This window comes from Kogia breviceps, chromosome 10 (assembly GCF_026419965.1).
Source record: "Kogia breviceps isolate mKogBre1 chromosome 10, mKogBre1 haplotype 1, whole genome shotgun sequence".
Taxonomy (NCBI): Eukaryota; Metazoa; Chordata; class Mammalia; order Artiodactyla; family Physeteridae; genus Kogia; species Kogia breviceps.
Genome location: NC_081319.1, coordinates 86,568,608 through 86,590,234, shown reverse-complemented (window position 1 = coordinate 86,590,234; position 21,627 = coordinate 86,568,608). Strand labels below are relative to the sequence as shown.

Genomic DNA, 21,627 nt, shown 5'->3' with positions numbered 1-21,627 from the left:
AGAGCGAAGGAAAAATATACGGACATTGAAGTGTACAGATGAAGAGTGAACACAGGATGGAAGGAACAGGCATGGAGGTAGGGATCCTGTGTTCAGAAATATACCGGTTCAGTTGGAGGGGGTGTACGTGCGTGTGCGTGTGTGTAAAATAGACATGAAGGGAAACAGTGATCGAAAAGCCTGGACACATGAAGATACATTGGAGAAAACACTGTGGAGGCTTAAAAACCCTTGAAAAAATTCCACGCAGATGGCTTACATGATCAAGGTAACATTTTATGAAAGGTTTTTAATTTTGAATGCCAAATAGGTAGGAAATAGGGACACCAGAATTAAAGAGAACGAAAAAGAAGTTATAAGATATTCAGGGATTGAGTGAGGTTTATCTTTTAGCTCCTAAGATTAGCAATAGCATGAGTCTTTCTGCATCTCCATCCCAGTACACTGTCTGGCACAGAATACATTCTCCATAAACATTATAGAATGGATGAAGGCATAGATGAATGAGAAGAAAGAGAAAGACTCTGGAGAGGTTGTGCAGGAAAGATCTACAGTATTTGACGATGTCTCAAGACACTGGATGTAGAGTTTTGAGGGAGCAGAAGGAGTCAAGGACAATTAGAAGTCTTGAACCTGGGTGGCAGACACAGAAGTGATTTTGAATTCATGTCTGATGAATGGAAAAATGAATCCACTCATTTAAAAATATTTGTTCTATGAATGTATGAAGGAAGAAAGGAAGTGGTATGGAGAAAAACTGCTTATGAGACTATACCTTAAATTAAAAGTGAAGCTCACATCTTTTCATACAGAAAAAAAACAAGTTTTCATGTCTGGTTTTGCTCCTTAGAGCTATTAGACCTGAGAAAAATGATTCAACTCCTCTGAAATTCAATTTCATCTTTCAAATAGGAATAATGATATTTGGGTTAGCTGCAAGGCTAAATCAAATGACGTGCATAAAATAAATAAACTTTTCGTACAGTTTCTAGAATGTGTTGCAGATGTGAGGTCTATAGAAGCTACCCCACTTCCTCCTCCTATGTGCCATATTTCCAAAATCTCATAACAACCACAGCTGTTTTTATAGAGAAATATACGATGTGTGGAAGAGCTCCGAATTTCTAACTGCACCCAGAACAGTGCATTAACAAGAAATATTTGTTCCATAATTAAAAGAATAAATGATTTTGCCCTTCCCCATCCCTTAACTGTGGTTGGATGACATTTAGAGCACGAATTTAGAAAAGAAAATTCCCTTGCTTCTTCCATCGGGTGGAGAGGAAGACCAAAAATATGGTATAGATTTGTTTTCTAGTGTAATCTACATTTCTTGTCTACTTCGGTCAAACCACTGAGAGGTGCAACAAACCAGAACGCTAATTTCATCCTCTTGAGCACATATAGAATATTGAAACATTTATCAAATGCTTATCTGGCAGCATTTGGTAATTTTCCTTTGGGTTGATTTCTTTAAGCACGGATGACACAAACTTCTCCAGGCCGACTGTGAAAAGGTTTAATCCTACCCTCTCTGAGGCTCGAACTCAGGACCTTCAGATTATGAGACTGACGCGCTGCCCACTGCGCTAAGAGGGCAGGTAGCTTATACTCTTGGCTTTGAAAATAAAATAGGAAATAGTATTTTCCAAGAACATCTGTTTTATCTGTTTCCAGCTTTTAAAGAATGTATGTACTCAATGTTACTTGAAAATCACTCCGTTTAAACCAATGTTTCCCAGGTAAGATTCCACACCTATGAAAGGTGGAGTCCATGTCTTTCCGATATTCACCCTAAGATAGGACCATCTGGACCTCGGCACTAGGGACAATTCATTGTGCCTGTCTTTTGCTGGTCTTGTGTTTGAATGACGTCGTATTTCCTGCCCTCAGAGATCTCAGTGGATCTTACATCTTTCATGATCTCCTTTGTTGAAAGAAAAGTAGGAGGTGCCCAGTTAACACTAGTTCACTGACTGAATGAATCAATAGCCCTCAAATTTGTCTACAGTCCATACTTCTCTGTCTTAGTCTACATCTCCACTTGCATCTGCATGACTGGAGACATTCTTCCCTGCAAAAACTTAAACTGAACTTAATGAAAAGTTTCCCTGCTTTTTTTTTTTTTTTCAGCCGTATGTGCCATTCATCCTGCTAAGAGGTTTATGGAGATTATTTCATGTAGTCTAATTGAATTTTGGAAACAAAACTATTTATCATAATGTTACCAAACCAAACTTGGGGCCAATGGCCCCAGTGCAGCAAAGCCAGTCTGCTGACATCAGGTTGTGGTGAAGCAAAGTACAGCATTTATTGCCAGGTGCCAAGCAAGGAGAACTGGCTCAAAAGACCCAAACTCCCCAAAAGCTTTCAGAGAAGGGTTTTTAAACACAGTGTGAGGTAGACATTCACAGGGTGTATAATCAGCCAATGCGAAATTCCCTGATTAACTGATGGTGAGGTAACAGGGTGGTATTTTGGAAAACTCAATTATCAATTTTCTGGCTCTGACAAGTCTGGGATCTACACGCTACTGGTCAGCATGCAGTCAACTTTTTCCATCTGGTGGGAGTTTTAGTATCTGCAAAATAACTGAAAGATATGGCTTAGAATATTATCCATAGCCCTTAAGGAGGAACTAAATTCTCTTGAGTTTGTTTTATGGCTAAACTATCAACATTATTATTTGTCTTGTTTGACTGCTTTCCTTTGTCTTCATTTTCTCACTTCTCTGATTAAATTTGCTCTTTGAACTGGGGGAAGGCCTAGAATGCTAAAGCTTTTCTACAAACAAGAGGCAGGCAGGGGATACGGGGGATGGGGGGGCGATCTGTCCCCGGGAAGGCCCTGAAGGGTCCTGCTCAGTTTCAATAATTTGCACTTTCCAGATATAATGGAAGCTCAGAGAAGTTATGTTCTTAAGGTTCTAGAGTTGCTAAATGGCAAAGCCTGAATTGAGAACCAGATTATTAGATTGCAAAACATGAGCTCTTTCTCTACTCCAGCTCATGATCTCACTGTCTGTTCTTCTCCACAGTAGTCCATTCATTCACACACCAGCTATCCAATTCCCAACCTCCTCTGTACTGGCCTTTTTGGGCTTAGACTTCCAAGTCAACTTTGACTCATTCTCCTCCTTCAAACCCCATATCCAATGACTTGCCAAATATTAAACGTTATTCTTGTGCAGCTCTTTTGAATCTGGCACTTACTTTCCGTTCATTTGGTACATAATTCACTGGGGAGCTGCATTTTGTCAGACACTGCAGTAGATTCTGGGGTTCTGAAGGGATCATACTACCCTGACCTCAAGAGATAGCAGAAAAAAAAATGTGGATGTGGGATGCTCAACTTCCAGATTCTCCAATTGAATCTCCAGGTATTTACAGCTAAGAAACTCTTTCTAAAATATGAGTTTCATGATACCATTCTTCTAGTCTCTAACCATTCTTGATTCCTTAATACTAATATGACCTTGTTTCTCAATCACTGATCCTTGTTTCTATTTGCATTGTGATCTTGATCAATTAGATCCATTGGTTGATGGCATTGTTCAGTTCTTCAATCTCTTAGATGATTTTTTTTTTGTCTACTAGATCTATCAATTATTGAAAGAGAATGGTTTTGAAGCTCTGTGGCCAGGGACTACACTTTTAGGATTGTTGTGTCTTCTTGGACAATTAACCCTTTATAATCATGTAACATTCTTCATTACTGCTGGTAAATTTCTTTGCTTTGAAGTCTACTTTGGCTGATACCAATACATTCACTTAAGCTTTCTTTTGATTAGTGATTTCATGTTGTATCTTTTCCTATTTTCTCATTTTAAACCGACCTCTATCATTACATTTGAAGTGAGTTTCTTATGGACACTGTTCATATTTAATCCATTCTGACAATTTGTGATTTTTAATTGATGTATTTAGACCATTTACTTTTAAGGTAATTATTGCTAGTTTTGAATAGAGGTCTACCATTTTATAATTTGTTTTCTGTTTGTTTCCTCTCTTTTTATTCTTCTATTTTCCTCCTCCTCCAATTTGGTACCCTGCTGGAATGGTACTGAAATGCAAATTTAGTTACCGCCCAGCCTAAATTCATTTACCAGCAAACTTTGCTTACAGAAAGTGTCCAAATACTTGCTCTAGGGATTTCCATATAAACACATATTTTCACAGTGTATTTAGAATAAATATTTTATAATTCAAGTGGAATGTAGAAACCTTATCATCATTTAGGCTCTTTTACCCTAATCCCTGCTCATCACACTGAGCAGATGACATCTGTACTTTCCAGCTGTAAAGTTTCATAATGACCAAGGTTTCAGGCTGATAAAAAGGAGATGATAAAGTCTTCCAATCTTCCTAATGAATTTGAAAGGGGGAAAATACTGGAACGTGGTTTATTATTCACTTTTCTGGGAAACACTTGAGAGATCTGATTACTGTGTTCTTTTACTTATGGTTCTGTTGGTTACAGCCTGCGGTTAACAGCCATTACCTTGTCAGTAATCTGGATAACCGAAATAGCCATTACCTTGTTAGAAATCCCCGAAACAGAGTGAAGCATAACTACAAGGTGTGTGTGTGGGGGGTGGGTGGGTGGCAGGGGGTGTCAGTACCAATGAGTTTGAAAGTAGGAAGGGAATGAGAATGCAAATTCGTAAAGACTTGTCTCCTACCCGGCACACACAATTGCTATTAATAGTGGTTGTCATTGGCTCAGCAACCCGGGCAATGGTGTTGGTGGCGTCTGCCTTTTGACTCCAGAAATGTATCTCCTATTCCAAGCTTTTAAAGAAAAGGTTTGAGCTGGATTATCCTAAAAGGCCACAACGCAGCGGGGATGAAAGGAGCTGCTCTCCTTCTTTTCTCTTCTTTATTTTCTTTGCTTATCGCCCGAATTCCATCAGCCGCCTCCCGCGCTCTTTCAGCGTGGATCAGTAGACAAGGCTAAAAAAACTCGTCCATTTACTGCCCTTCTTCTGTCAGCGGACCCAGATGCTGTGCATCCTTGACCTTCACGAGAAGGCTCTTCTCGAGGGCAGATACCACAGGGACTCCTTTACCTTTGAGGCGCGAAGCTTGGGCTGCCCTTGATGCACGCGATGCGCGGCGTTGGATTGATGTTCTGCAGATACCTGCGGGGCAGGTAAACTTGCTGTTAGCTCTTTCCAGCAAATCCCAAACCCATCTCAGTCACTTCATAGACACAAGATCCACATCGTTCTCGTTTACTGTGTGTAGGTCTCATCGCTTACGAGCTGCTTCTCCTCACTCGTGGTTCCTTTAACACGTGACTGCTGATTCCCTCCCCACTTACGTTTCTCTCCTTTGTTGTTTATGACATCTCTGTAGTTTGTTTCGGTGTGGACTTGGACAGCTGAGCACTGGAGAAAATTTAGCAGGATTCGTCGAGGATTCTATTCATACTAACTCTCAAGAGAGCACTGTGTTCTCAAGAGGCAAGTGTTCTGAAAAGAGAGTTTCTCATGCAAGAAGGGCGAGTACAGAAGATATTATTAGTCGATTTGTACCAGATTCTTGTCCTATTCTTCTGTATATCTTTTCTAGTCCCGCCCCGCCCCATCTTCCCTACATTCTTCGCGGTTGTGTGGTGATCGAAGAACAACACCACAGGTTTTATGAGGACCTCCTCATAATAAAACAGCCGTAAGTGGGTTGTAACTAACCCAGGACATACGTCCCCCGAAAACAGGAAACGAGAGCCCCGAGCCAGCCAGAAGTCGAACCTGGAACCTTCTGATCCGTAGTCAGACGCGTTATCCATTACGCCACTGGCCCTACTAGTGCTGGTATTCTTTAAGCCGTTATTAATTAGCCTTTATGAGGTTTTTGCATTTTCATACCATCGAATTTCTGGATGTGACTTGACGTGCACTGTCCTTCTTCTGATTTGTCTGCCCTCTTCTCTCCCAGATGATAGAATATAAAGATTCGCGGTCTACTTTGAAGCCTCATTATAGCAATAACCTGCCAGCCCCAGGTCCTTGACCTCGTGGTGAGGGACCTGGAAGTAGCAAATGATGGAGTTTTTAGGGCTTTGATAATGAAGGAAAGAAACCAGGAAACAGGGACCAGAGTAAACAAACGGAATAGCGGAAATACTCGCAAACCCAATCGAGTTATTAATTCTTCCCCAGTTTGGATGGTGTCTTTCCTGTACTCCTAGGGTGCAGAACACACCCCTCATTTTGGCATTTATCACAGTGTTGTGAACAGCTGTTTGCTCCGCGGTCCTCCCTACTCAATTTTATATTCCTTAAGGGCAGCACGCTCGGTATCTACAATGACTAATCTTACATTAAAAGTCCGCATGCGTGAATGAAGAGTTGAGTGAGAAAAATGCCAGTGAGCAACAGGAAAACAATTTAATTTATGGTACACGTAGGCATCACGAGTCTGTGATTCCATGCTATCTCAACCCGGTGTTTAACTGGAAGAGCAGTGGAGTGCCGTGTACAGCAGCAGAATTCTAGTTTCCCCGAATATAGGTTTGCGGCTCACAGTGGCTGTTTATGTGCTCAGGGGCTGAGGCTGGGCATGTGTCCATTAAGTTTAAAGCCAGCGACAATCACACGGTAGGGCTGGGCTGGAGCTAGTGGCTGAGAAGTAGGCTTTCTAAGTGAAAAGAATGAGATAAAAGGAGATAAAAGGAAAAGCTGCTGAGATAAAAGGAAAAGCTTAGTGAACCCAGTGCGCACCAGACTGATATATTTAATACCGCTTAGTGGTTGGCTTCGAGTTTTTCCTGATGCCAGTCATCAGGAGGACTTCCAACACAATGCTTATAAAACTATAAGACATCTAGCCCAAAGATCCCTCCCCAATCAAGGAAACTTTCAGGAATAGCTCTACAACAATTCAAACAACAGCATTCAATTGGCTTAAACAAAGTGGATTTATTACCGCACATAACAAGTCTGGAAGGTAGAGGGGCTACGTGCCTCGTTAACTCGGTGGCTCCATGATGTTATCAGGACAAAGATTTTTTGAATCTTTGTGTTCTGTCATTCTCAATATATGGATCTCATACTCCAGCTGGTTTCCTTGCAGTACCTCAAACTCTCACAATATCAAGGTAAAGTCCAGAAAAAAAACTCAGACTTCTTTACTGTATCTCTTGTTGAGAACAATTACTCTGATATGCTCCCCAGTGGATTTCCCCCACATTGGCTAAATTTGTATCATATAGTCTCACCCAATCCAAGTACTGTCAAGAATGTGACCACTGTGATTAATTAGACCAATCATAACTCTGCCTCAGGAGCTGAGAATTGGGCCCACCTCCCGCAAAGCCAAGGCAGTTTAGAGAAGGTTATGTGAATAAAATCATGTTTCTGTTGGAAAGGAGGAATGGGGGCACTGGTGTTGGTGACTGGTGGTGGAATAGGCAAGCAGTATTATTTGCTATACTCTACCATCCCCATATTTGGAATAAAATGAAATACTTTTTAAAAGCATTTTTAAGAGCTCCATTCCTTACGTTATTAACTCACAGTAGACACAGATAAATTTCCAGATCTAACCATCATAAAAGGCATTTGATATACAGCTTATATTCAGTATTTGTATTCAGAGCAAGTACATTAATTGTACATGATGACATATTGACTTATAAATCAGAATTGTGTTAAGTTTGGCTATTAATAATGCCATGCATCACCGATCTTCATGACTGCATAGTAAAGTGACACTACAGTTTCTGAATTTGGAGTGTCAGAGGCTAATACATGTATAATGGTGTAAAGATCTGAAGCTCACCTTAAATAGTTCCAGGACAGGGCAGGAATCTTAAATTCTTAACTCTGGAAATCAGTGGTTTATGCTACCTAAACTTGTCTGTAAAGTATATAACACTCACTGGTCCCCAGGCTTATTTTTGCAGCTTTTAAAATAACAGTTGGCAGTTTAAATTTGTTTCTTCATCACAATCTGTTCATTTCCAGAATAAGCATAGTTTAACGTTTTCTGTCTTAATGTTTACTCTTTATCCTTATCACTGTTCATGTAGAAGAAACTTGATACGGAAAAAAAAGAGCAGACTGAGAGAGAGAGGCTCTGCCTTTTACTGGAATACGTGAATTTAGACAAATCACTTTACTTTTTAGTCACCCCATTACCTTATCTGCAAAATGGGATGATACTTACTTTGCAGGTTTGTGGTGAGATTAAATTACACAAAGCAGGTAAAGTCCTGGCAACTAATTAGGCTGTCAATAAAAAGTAGCCGTCATTGATAGCAATGTCCAACTGCTTCCCAATCTTCTAAAGCTTAATCTTGATAACTCAAAAAGCATATATTGAATATTCATTTACCAAGCAAAATGTGAAAACCTAAGGATTCACAGGTAAAGCTTAATCCGAATTCCTCAAAAAACTAACATCAAGTCAGAGAGACAAATCTAAATTCATAATTACAATACAACAGGAGAAAGGCTACTCCAGAAATAAAGAAGAAAATGTTCCAGCAGCATGGAAGTACAGCAATTAACTCTGGAGGGGAAGTCAGGGGAAGCTCTTCATGACATCGTATTTCAACTTAATCTTGAAGGAGAAACAAATTTGACTTTGTGAAGAAGGAGGAAATAAAGGGCCAGAGGGTTCCGTACTTGTGTGACTAAAAGTTACAGAAGTTGCCTGGTATATTTGAGGAAAGCAGTTTCATGTAGTAGAACTACAGTTTTAATTGGCATGGAGAGGAGGAACTGGAGAAGCAGGAAAAGTGGCTGGAAAGGCAGCTTGATGGGGCACACTAGGGGGTTCTAATATACTGACAATACTGTTTTTTTCTAGATATGGTGGCTCATTTCTTATCCTTGCAACGGTATGTATACATTTTAATACTTTTTGCATGTATGACATGTATGAGATGCATCAATAGGTTGGTGCCAATTTATAAATAACTTTATTTATCAAGATAAGGAATTTATCCTGGAGACAAGAAGAAGGCAAAATAGGTTTTTAAGGAGAACATTCTCAGCTCTGTGTTTCAGGAAGATGGAGTTGAGCAGCATTTGTAGAGGTAGACCTCAGTCTGGGCAGGGATAACAAAGGCCTGGTCCGGATGAATAAGCATGAGGAGGGCTCAGAGAGGGGAACAAAGGTTTGGTTGAAGTGGAAAGGACAGGCTTTGATGATTCATTGAAAGTGATGAGCAAGGGGTTATTAGGCGAGTGCTTTCATTTATGGATCAGGAAATTCCTTTAACCTTTAATGAATAGTAAAAAACATAGTCTCCTGAAGGAAATGAGCTCCAATTCTAGTCCCCAAAGTCTCTCATGTAGCCCCGATTCTACCAGAACTTTCTTTGAGTCTATGAGCTACCCCCTTCATCTTTCCAATAAATTCACTTTTTGTCATTGTTGTTTGAGGTACTTTGGATAAGGTTTTGTTACCTGCAACAAAAAGAGTCCTGAACAATACAGTAGTGAATAGATTCTACTCATAAAATTCCCAGGGAACAGAAAATTTTAATCAAAACTCAGGCTTCATAAGTGGAGAAAGATTTTTGTTACTGTTGAAAAAAACTACTACCAGGAGACCCCCAGTACTGGTGAAAGGGTTGGGAGGTAGGTGCCTAGAGAATCTTCAAGGTGAGGAGAAGTTTTTCCGTTCCAAGTCTCCAAGGCCAAACACACTCGACCCTCCCCACACCCCAACTGTGTCTTCTCTCTTGTGAAAATCTAAGTTCCCAGAATCCTAATCCATATCTGAACAATGATTAGTAACAGGCCAACACTTTCCAGTCTTACACAGTAATTAAACAAGAGTGTGTGTATAGCTGTGAAGTCTTGACTTACAAGCTGGACGTGATTTTTCTTCTAAAATTAGCCTTCTCACCACCACTGAGTTTAGGCTAGCCATCTCTACTCGGTGTCTTTTCTGTAACTGTTATTGAGTTCCCATTGGCCACTGATATTTGCAAGGGTTTCACTTGGATTGGTTGTACTAAGACATACTGAAGCCAACAATGATGGGAGCTGAACAAGTAGAGAATTCCTGAGGAAAGAATGACAATGTTGAAGATGAAAATGACTACAACACTTCATATTTATTATGAAATTTACAGTTTTTAAATGGGCTTAACAAATGAGAGTATGGTCTAGGAACCTAAAGTGCAGATTACTCTGTCAATCCCATTCTTTACTCCACCCACCCCATGCCCTACTACAATCTATCTTACACTTTCTCTCTCATTCTCCAAGACATGGTTCTTACAGTATGTACAGGAGCAATGGATTCTCTGTTTTCTATAAAGTCAAAATTCTAACATTGTAGAGTAGGAGTAGCTGCGATGAACAAACGAGATATCATTGCACCAAATCCATGTCCAAAATTTAACAGTAATCAAGGGAAATATTTGAAACCCACATATATAATTGTTCTGAATTCAGGACCTATCCCCCAAACTCACAGAGCGCCCAGAACACTCACCAGATAAGAAAAGCAGTGTGGGGCTTCCCTGGTGGCGCAGTGGTTGAGAATTCCCCTGCCGATGCAGGGGACACGGGTTCGTGCCCCGGTCCGGGAAGATCCCACATGCCGCAGGGCGGCTGGGCCCGTGAGCCATGGCTGCTGAGCCTGCGCGTCCGGAGCCTGTGTACCGCAAAAAAAAAAAAAAAGCAGTGTGGTACTGAATGAAAGGATGAAAGAGGGGTAGAGAAAGGCGATTTTCGCGGCCTTGTAAAAGTCAGTTACTTTCAAAACATGCAGAGAGTGCAGCAGTACTGCAAGGAACACACAGATACCTGTTACTCAGAAAAAAAGTGAGGGGGCAACAACCCATCTAGTTAGCTTAGTCTATGGCCTTCAGGTTAATTCCCAAGACCTTAAGTTGTCTTTTTAACTCCCCATACACAATTTCTTTCCTTTTGTTGTCATTGTATTACCTTTTTCCTTAACAGTCCCTGAACAGTTTCTAAGAAGCTATGCCCAATGGACAACCACCCCAGCCCAGAACCAGACTGATTGAAGGAATCCTCTTTCTTTCATCCCTTACCTACAATGAAGAAGGTGATTGTGAAGACAAAATACTGTTTCCGGGTATCAGGAAGGGAACGAGGGAAGGCCAGGAGTATAAAGCTCAGGAAGAAGGAGAGAAGGAGGGCTCTGATCATGAAAATTCAACCAAATACGTAGTAGTCTGAATTGGGGAGGGAGAGGGGAGGAAGGCCAGGAGCTCCCTCTAGGGCCCCCTTCTTTCTGGGTCTGAATCCCCAGAATACTAAAGAAGCAGTGCAGAGACTTTAAGGTAGGAGCCAATGGTAACTGGTGGGAAGCTTAGGGATGGAGGGAGAAGTAAGGTGCAAAAAGATCCAGAATAGTGATTCTAGCTGGGCTGGTATCCCTAGAGAGGCCTGATCCCTGGGCTCATTCTGAAATGAGCCAATTTTACTGATGGGAGTATAACTGCTTCCTTCAGGTGTACTGGGGCAGGAAAGGAGGCTGAAAAGTCTGGGGAGTGACAGGATTGGAGCAGGGCCCTCCCTTTCAAGCCCAGAACTTATTTGATTTTGATGGTAGAATCCAACATTTGATCTCACCACTTCATATTGCAAAGAGGGCGCTGAACAGGACTTGGGAATTGCTTGGGATTTCTATCCTCACCCAGGGAGAAAGGCTGAAGGCCCACCACAGAAGGGCGGAACCAGTAAAAGTACAGATGAGGATAAGAATGTGATATGGCTTCACTATCCCACATTTCACACAAAAGGGTGCTGACTGAAAAAAAAAAAAAGGCGGGGGGTGGGTGGGGAGGAGGCAAAGAGTTAGATTTCCTCAGTTCCTTTGGGATTTCCCTCCATTCTTAAACACCCATGTGAGTCCAACCTCCTTGCCTTTTCTCATACTCAGCTTGCAGAGCTCTCCCTCCTCATCGCCGAACCAAATCCTCTCCAGGTCACAGACTGACCCTGTGTCCCTCACCAGCAAGAACTGAAATCTTTCTCCTTGATCTATACGTCTTCTCTGAACCCCTTGTACACAACCGTCCACAGCCTTGTATTGTTACTATGTTTTTCCTGGGTGTCCGGGTATCTTGTCTCATCACCTACACTAGAAGTCCCTGGAAAACAACAGCCCAACTTGTTAATCTCCCACCACATTTAGCGTAGTGCTTTACATGTAGCAGGATCTCAGTGAATATCTGTTAACAGAAAGGAAAAAAACATAGCATATACCAAATACATTCCCTAGTGATGTCAAGAGAAGTAAAACTTTTCTGATGCTCTGCAGCCTCAACATTCCCCTCCATCATCACTCCCCTCAAATCACAGCCCCCCTCCCCCCTTCTCTCACTGTTAATGATCCCAGCTTACCTTTTCTCTTATTTCTTCTTTTAATATTTCTGTTTCAGCTTTCATCTTTTGATTATACTTTGTTTTCTACAGCACCTTTTAACACAGAGGCCCATCCTAGCCTTCTCTTCAAGAGTTGAAGCTTCTGGTGCCTTCCTGTCTCCTCGCTGGCAGAAACATTTAGTGACATCATAAGTATGTGAACTCTACATCACAACAAAAATGTGAGGTCCTATCCTGCTGGCCCTGTTTTTAAAAAATATGTCATCTCCCAACCGGCTCCACCCAGCAAGGCCTTTGTTTTCTTTGATACATGTGTGCCTCAAAAGTTATGGCTTGTGCCCTTAGTTCTAACTTCTAATACAGAATAGACAAGAGTACTGTATTATTGTACAAGGCAAAAGGACACTTGAGAGAGAAAATGGGATAATCAGGGAAATAACTGGGAAGATTTAAATGGAAATCAGTTTTGTGTTAAGGGTACAGTGGTTCATACTACACCCTTCAATTCCTTTACCAGAATGATATTAAGACACGTAGTGCCTTCTGATCTCAACCTTATTGTCTAACACACTGCTTGGCAATGGTGGACATTCTGCATGTTTGTTGATGAAGGAATTAACAAATAAATGAATAAATGGAAATGAGACAAAAAAGCAGAGCGTTACTAGGAACCTCTGTTTAAAATTTTCTTAAATGTAAGCTCTGGGAAGGCAGGGATTCTATTTGTCTCTTCTATTCACTTATGACTTCTGGCACAAGGCAGGTGCTAAATAAATATTTGTGGAATCGATGACTAATCCAGGAACAAAAGGATCATCCTTAGGGCAGAGGGTTGGCATATCTGTCAGTTTCCCTCAACTGACTATTTTTGTTGTATGTGCACTGTATACCAACATATTCCTAGGATAAACCAGGATGTTAGAGTGTGCAATAGTAATACATTTCCAGCTTAGCACTATAGGTTTATGTGTCAATCAGTTAAACTATTAAAAGGAGATAGCATGATAATGCTATTGGCTGGGAAGAGATGGACTATTTATGAAACCAGAGGTAACTCAACAAGGTAAAGACTGCTTTTGACAATCATGTGCACATAGAAACCCAGTCCTGAGACTTAGGAAGAGTAGATATTGCAAGACAATATCTTTGAGTCTCAAGGTTGGTGGGGTCCCATTGAGAAGAGCACCATACTTTCTCCTGGGCTTTGAACTGACCCCAGAAAACAAAGTGTACAGGCAAATAGATTTCTGTTGATGTCAAAAAAGGAATAAAGGGAAACTATAAATATATTTAGCAAGCAAATTGTTTACTGTAAACAGTGGGTCACTTACTCTTTCCCTTATAAACAACTTCTCAGCCTACACATTAAAAAATTAATTAATTAATTACTCCACGTTCGCTTGAAGACACACACTCCCTTAATATAAGACGACAGTTCTTTGTTTAAAATGACTTGGAAAAGGAATCAAGTAGGAGAAGCCAGAGACAGAGAACCTCGATTCAAATCCTAGTTTTGCCACTTACTTTTTGGCTAAGTCACTTCTTATAGTAAGAGATTGCTGCTGAATTTGCTGAATGTAATAGCAACATTGCACTCATATAAAGAAAAGAAAGTTAAATAAAAGAAAAAGAGTTCTTATCTCTAAGGCATACAAACTGAAGAAGTTAGGGTGAAATGATATGTCTAGATTTTACTTCCACTCCCACCTCCAACCACCTACCCCCAACACAAAAATAGTACTGGAAAGACAGAAGAAACAAGATTGGTAAAATGTTGATGATCGTAAGACCGATTACATGGGAGTTCATTATCTAATTACGTCAACTTCATTGTGTTTGAAAATTTCCATAATAATACGTTTAGAAATATAAATTTGACATCTCAGTCACCTAAAAGGCTAGAAGCTAATTTCGTTTTCTTTTGTAAACACTCTACTCACATGACTGGAAATGCTGCCTGCTCTCTATTATATTCAGTTGTGCTCACTGATACCTTTTTTAAATTGTATGACTTTTCGGGGTCTCTCAGATATAAACTCCACAAGAGATTGACTGTTTTGTTCATTTACACTTATCTTTTATTAAACACAGTAAGTGGTCAGAGAATATTGTTTATATATTATTTCAATAAAAAAATCTACCCCTGTAGGATTGCTATAGAACTAGACTGAGAAAATAAATGTAAAAATATTTTTTAAAAAAGAAGCCCTGTATAAATTCTACTTCAAACCATCATCATAATTATTATTGGAAATTTGAATCCTTTGCTCCATTTTTAAACATCATACCAAAATTTGACACTAGCATTGCTCCATGGAGATCCTTATTATCTCATTAAGAAAATTAAGTAACTTAAAGAAGTGACTAGAATGAAACTAAGTGTTTTAAAGAATCTCCTAGGACAGTATAAAAATTTATACACCAGGTAGTTTGTATTCTTGCCCAAATTTAAAATCCAGTAGCACAGCGGCCGAATAAGCTATCATTGCGCATATTTGAAACTATATGCTTGGATTCGGAATACTTAAAAGTCAACTGGATCACAGCAGGTCGATGATACAAATGCGTTTTAGGTTCAAATACTGCTTTCTGAAGTTATCCAAATATTACATTTAAAAAACGTCAAAGACATTCAATGAGAGCTATACCTTGGGGGTAGATTATCTTTTAACTCGAGAAAGATTACCACCAAACTAAAGAGCTCTAAGCCAATGTGCTCTGGCAGCCCACAGGAATTCTGGATGCTCACACACTCTGAGATAGCCTGCAACGGCTTCGTGGTCCTCCCCCATTCATCCCCTCCCCAGGCTCAGAGAGCAAGCCTCCCTCCGACGCCCCGAGGAGAAGCATCCCGCAGAGAGACAAATGGAAGGGCTCCGGGACCCAAGCAGCAGCAGAAGTCTCTGCCGCCCACTCTGCCCACTGAAAGTCCTCCTTGGAATGCTCGAGGAGGTCGGAGTCTCCCGAGTGTCTGCACTTTTCACTGTCGTCTTGAAAGTATCCGCCCCCGTTTCCGCTAGCAGAGCACCCTCCGCGTCTTCAGGATTGGTGGCCGGGTGGGGTCTGCAGCTGACCACAGTCCACCTTTGTGCGCAAGATGCAGTTGCAGGACTCCGGGAAGGATGGAGGTACTTGGAACTTTGCGACCGGAGAAAAACTCTGAATATTCCTGCATAGGCCATGTAATGGGTGACCGGAAGAGAAGTAGAGGCACTCCAGTGGCGCAATCGGACAGCGAGCGGTACTTATATAGTAGTATGTGTGTGAGTGATGCCGAAGTTGCGAGTTCGACCCTCACCTGGAGCATCATTTTGCAATCGGGATAGCATCCCTTGAAGAGACCCTTTCCCCTTTGCTTTCCTGTCTACTACACCGTCTTCGATGTGTTTGTTTGAATTTGTCCTATAGCATTTATTCTTACCGCTCCCTTAGCGCCCATTAGCGTCAAGCAATTACCGACTGAAGGAATCTTTTGTGCTGCAGTGGGTTAGCTTCTCTAATTCTTTATCCCCACCTTGTCTTGAAAGCTGATCTCAAATAAAGGACATTTCCTGACACCACCACCCCCACTCCCCCACCCCCCACCCCGCGTCTCACTTTGCTCTTACGACCATCATTCCTCAGGGATCCCCTGGTGCATACTTAGAAATCGCTAAGTAACTTCCCAGAGGTGATAAGCATTGAACTCCATTAGAAGGAATCAAAAGTGGGAACTTGCATGGAGTTCCTGCTTGATTAAAGCTCTGGTTTGGGGGGGGGGGGGATAAAATACTGTTTTCTGAAAAGAGAGTCACCTGTAGTATTTTTCCTGCATTTAATTTCACCCTGATGAACTAACAACCATGCAGCTTTTATCAACTGAGAAACAAAACCTGGCATCCTCAAATGATCCAACTGTCTGGGCCTGGAAAAGGATGAGTGATAATGAGGCCCACAAACCAGAAATCTGCAGAACAACATTACAAGAAAAAGCATATTGTTATGAGTGGTGTAGGTAGGAAGTAGTTAGTGATTTTGACTTAAAGATATGCTCCCCCCTCCACAATGACACAAGGGGTCTGCCTGGTCATACATCTTATCACATGCCTCCCTACTTCACCCCAAGAGGGTGAATTGAACTAAGTAATTTAGAGTACTTTTCCTAGCTGTAAATATTATCCCATACTTGAAAGCATGTATGTCCCACCCAGGACAGGTCATGGAAGGTGCATGTAATAAAGCTGGGTCCAGAGAACTCTCCCTTGAGGTCTGGATTCCTAAATATGTCCTGCATGTACCAGGACATTGTCCAGTCACAGAGTCATCTCCCTGGGAAAGGTAGGGAGGTCCCATCCAGAAAAGCACCAGATAATAAAGTGGACACTATCACTTCATAGCTCCTGCTAAGCCACCAGAGTATCTTGGAAGCTGTCAAAGTATATATTTAGGTTATATGCAGTATTTTGTGTCATACTAGACATTTTGTTTTATTTAATATGATTTTAATTCCTTAGATTTAAAAACTTAACCATTGCACCCATTGAAAAGTAAACTGAAGCACATTAAAATTTATAAGGGTTTATTTGAGCAAGCACCCATTCAAATTAGGGAGTGCCAAACAAAAAGTGGTTAGGAGGCTCTGCAGGCAGAAGCTAGAGGGAAGACTTTTGTAGAGATGTCAGAAGCAAAGCAAAGCAATTATTTGATTGGCTATAGCTTAAGGCTGCTTTATGTGGGAAAGCTTAGCTGGTTCATTGTGATAAACTGTTCTTAAATTTCATTTTCTCAGATTCCAGTTTTGGTTTGCTTACCTAAGCTACCAAGGCATTTAGAGCCACCTCAGTCTAATGGTCTCCTTGTTTAATTACTTTAACAAAGTCCTACCAAACTGTGCTTTCCTTTTACAGAATAGTATAAAAACATACAGTAAACATACACTGTAAACTTAGTAAAATAAAATTGGGCTTTATAAAATTAGAAACTTACATGAAAAGAGTAAATATGGTGTCTTAGTTGGTTTGGGCTGCTATAACAGAAATACACAGAATGGGTGGCTTGTAAAAAAAACCCAACATTTATTTCTCACAATGCTGGAGGCTGGAAAGACCAAGATTAATACAACAGTTCATCAGGTGTCTGGTGAGAGCCTTCTGGTTTTGCTGACTTCCTACATGGTGGAAGGGGCAAGCAAGCTCTCTGGGGCCTTAAAAATTTTTTTTTATTGGGGTGTAGTTGATTTACAATGTTGTGTTAGTTTCTGCTGTACAGTGAAGTGAATCAGTTATACTCTGGGGCCTTGTAAATGAAGGCACAAATCTCATGCATGAAGGCTCTGCCCTCATTAGCTAATCATCTCCCAAAGGCCCCACCTCCTAATACCATCACCCTGACCATTAGATTTTCAAAATATAAATTTTAGGGAGGCACAAATATTCAGACCGTAGCACATAGAAAACAAAGTAGTTCTACTAATATATATTTTCAAATGCTTTTTTTTGAGAAAAAAAGAAAAATGTAGTCAGAGCATAATATAGTCAGAAAATAATGAAAATGAGATATCTTAAAGTTTATATGATTCTGTCAAGGCTCCACTTAGGTTTCAATTCTAATCCTTAAAAGCTTCTATAATTACAGAGAATAAAATAAATACATGCACCAAGGCCTTCTTTTTTTCCTCATTAAGTGTCATCACTTGCTCTGGATTTGTTCCCCACCACTGTGCCCTTGTCTTGGGTGTTGTAGAATGGTAAACAACTTCATAGAAAAAACATGAATGTTTTAACTACCTCCCTTTAACACATACAATTATTCCTGGCTTTGAATCGGCCACATAAGCCGCTGACCCAAAAACTGGGAAATGCGGGTATCGATCCCACTACCCATCGTACGCAAAGCCACTGCTTTTCCACTTGAGCTAATTCCCCTCCGACTGAAAATCGCCGTTATCGGTGTCCTCCCTATATGCATATGTCTTTCAGGCCCTCCAGGAGCCGTTGGTAATTTTATGCAGCCTCGTGCAGGAATCCCCGACCACCGAGCAAAGGAGAGTGAAAAACAGCTAGACCTGGAAGGTCGCTCTAGGAAAGCTCTAGCTTCGCCCTATTTTAACTTCCTGGACCTCTCCGCAGAGGAAGAGGAAGCCCTGAGCAGGACCACCGACTCATCACTTAGCTCTCTCCAAATGCTCTGCGCTCCTCTTTTGTAATAAAAGGAGGGCTATCACTGAATAGAGAAGTTTAGAGACTTCTGCAGGTGTAAAGAAGAGCAAAGCTCCAGCACAGCCTCACAGTCCAGGCTTTTCCACATGTGGCTTCTGAAAACATATGAACTACTCTCACACATTTTCCCCAAAGAAGATATTTTGATTTTCCCCAAATACATCGCTACCAAATATGGGATGCAGCCAGAGTGTGAGTGGAAGCGTGCAGGGGAGGCTGGTGAGAGAGGGCAGAGGTCTATCGCCAGGGTGTAGGTCATCGATAGTTATTAAAGGATTTTAATCAGGCTTATAGTATGCTCAGGGTGCCAGTTTACAGTCTTGATGTCTGGGTAGACAGTGGGCTGGAGCTGGCATGCTGATTACTTAACCAGGAGACCTCTGACATCCACAGAGCATGGCCAGAGAGTGAGATAACTCAGTCAGGTATTTGAGAGTTAAGTCACCACGAGAATAGTTGGACTGGATGCCTAAAGAGGGAAGAGGTGGATGAAGGCAATGAGGAGCAACTTTAGTCTTGATTTTAAAATGCGGGAGTAGAAGAGAGCGGCAGGGCAGACTATTAGGAAGGTAGTAGTCTTGAACTTGCAAGCTTATGTTACTCAATCCTGGCACTTTTGTAGAAATCTACTGAGAATAATTTTGCTTCTTGTTTTACGCATAGACAATCTCATTTTAAACAGTGAAATCTAGAAGCATTCCTACTTTGTAGAATTTTAATGGCAATAGAAAATAAATGGAAACACAAGTAATAGACAATAGCATAATAAACAAACAAACAAAAACTGTTCTCTCCACAGTTGTTCCTGAAAATAGTGGCAGAATTGGCTGATTGAAAACTATTTATTCAACAAATTATACTGATAACTTCTAGAATTTTGAAGATGAATGAACACCCTCTTTATCTATTAAAGATTCTTAGTGAACAGATGAAAGGAAACACAAAATAATATAATGGCTGAGATTAACCTTACAATAATATGGAAAACCAGTTTGGCAAAATGTTGATAATTGTTGAAGCATATGTGATGCATACTTGGAGATACTTGACTCTTTCCTATTCTCTCAGTAATACCTTTTGGGACTATGATTAGATATATGGTAGAACTTCTCTCCTAGCCTTCATTTTTCCTATTCCTCTTTCCTAGTTTCCAACTACCTGTATCAGTGGATAGTATTTTACATAGTTCCCTCAAATCTAACTTCCAGTTTCCTAATTCTCCCTTCTGCTCTACCTAATCTGCCATCTAATAAATCTGTTTAAGTATATGTTTTCAGTGTTTTAATTTTCAAATTCCTCTTTAATAATTTTAAATACATGAGAGTGTATTGCTTTCCCAATGATTCACCACTCCTTCCTGTGAAAGGCCTATTTTTGACAATTTTCCTGTTAATTATACTGTCCTTCCTTGTGAAAGGAATATAATTCCTTTACCCTTTGCTATCAGAACTGACAACAGGATGAATCATATGATTGCTTTGTACTCCTGCTTGCCTTTGCTCAAGCCCTTTCCTCAGTCTGGGACAACCTCATTCTTCACCACCGCTAGAAAACTTGCTCGGCAAGACTCACCTTCAATGTTACCTTCTTTTCCTGGGCATTTATGATCAATCTGATTAGTCAGAATTAGTTCCTATTCTTGTTCGTTCATCTGTCCGTTGTGTTCATTCTTATGAAACAACGAGATGGAGCTGAACACTCTTTTTTTCCCTCTTTCTTCCTTCGAATTATTTTCTCGCTAGTGTTGAGTTTCTTGACGTTTTCAGTACCAGAACGCTTGGAAAACCTAGCGAAAGTTGGACAGACTCTCCCTAGAAAACACACAGGTATCTGGGGTGGTGGGGGGGCACGGGGGCCGTGGAGGAATCAGAATTCGTGGTTTCTCAGATGCGGATGACCCGGGAGGAGAGCCCCACGAAGTTAAAGATTCTTCTCTATGCGATTTCACCCGAAAGTATTGTAGAAGCGGCAATAACACGGAATAGAAATTGAGCCCTATTCAGATCCGTCGTCTAATTTTCCAGACTGTCTCATTAACCACGAATTAGGAGTCCACATTCGCCAGCTCCCCTGACAGCGACTCCAGTGGAACGGGCTCTGGGAACCTCTGCCCCTGCGGACAGCCGGCCGCCCTCTCGGGCCGCGGGCCCAGGCTCCCCTGACGAGGGACGGTGACAGCAAACTGGTTCAGCCCAGGTTGGCCGCGTTACGCCCACCGCCTGCCAGGACTTGACGCTGAGGCGCCTCCTGCCGGGGACCAGGCAGCCCGAGAAAGGGGAGTGAAAGCCCAGGCAGATGTGTTTCTACCACGTCTCAATCAATGTTATGACTCCTGTGAAAGCTAAGCCTGTTTTTTGCCCCCGTCACAGCTTTTCCATCCCAGTTCTTTGTCCATTCGTGTGGAAGCTAGCCACCTCCACGTCTCCCAGACGTCTATAAGCCGTCTCGTAAGCGTCTTTCTCTCCAGGTTAGCCAGCGAGTTCCCGAGTATAAACTCTGAAATGAAGCACGCCAAGGAACAGCTGTACGTGGACGAGGTGGCCGAGTGGTTAAGGCGATGGACTGCTAATCCATTGTGTTCTGCACGCGTGGGTTCGAATCCCACCTTCGTCGGTTGTGTGCTTTTTGGGGGGGGGGTGTTTTCGAAAGTTTCTTAGCAATTCCAGTTATGCTCTCTTTTGAAAGTTCCTTAGCAATTATAGTTATGCTCACTTTAAGTATTTGTTCAGTATTCTGAGTTTGGCCTAAATGAGGTCTGCCTTCCTCTCCACTTTCTATGAGCTCTGTCCTGTTTCCCTCCCATCTGTAAGTGTGCAAGCTCTTGCATTTAAGGTGCTGACTTCTTATAATAGGTGTTGCAGATTATTCTTCAACTCTACCATAACATATTGTTCTCTTGATATTTAATAGACTTCTTGAAGGAGCTTTTGTTTTTAAGCAACTCGTATCTAGGAGAATTAATTGGTTAAGGGCTTTGAACTCTATGGATCTTTTTAACAATCGACCAATTTTGTTTCCAATTATTTTGTTTCTTTTTCCAACACCTCCACTCATACTTGAGTAAGCCAGATTCTTCAGTACAAAGGACTATCCAGTTTCACAATGATT

At 41.2% G+C, this 21,627-nt stretch overlaps 3 non-coding genes across 3 annotated transcripts; 1 reads left to right on the top strand and 2 right to left on the bottom strand.

Annotated features, from left to right (window-relative positions):
• Window positions 1-1,526: 1,526 nt before the first annotated feature.
• On the bottom strand, window positions 1,527-1,599 carry TRNAM-CAU (transfer RNA methionine (anticodon CAU)). Its single transcript has one exon. It is a non-coding gene; the product is annotated as a tRNA-Met (tRNA).
• Window positions 1,600-5,731: 4,132 nt separating this feature from the next.
• TRNAR-ACG (transfer RNA arginine (anticodon ACG)) lies at window positions 5,732-5,804 on the bottom strand. Its single transcript has one exon. It is a non-coding gene; the product is annotated as a tRNA-Arg (tRNA).
• Window positions 5,805-21,050: 15,246 nt separating this feature from the next.
• On the top strand, window positions 21,051-21,132 carry TRNAS-GCU (transfer RNA serine (anticodon GCU)). Its single transcript has one exon. It is a non-coding gene; the product is annotated as a tRNA-Ser (tRNA).
• Window positions 21,133-21,627: the final 495 nt, after the last annotated feature.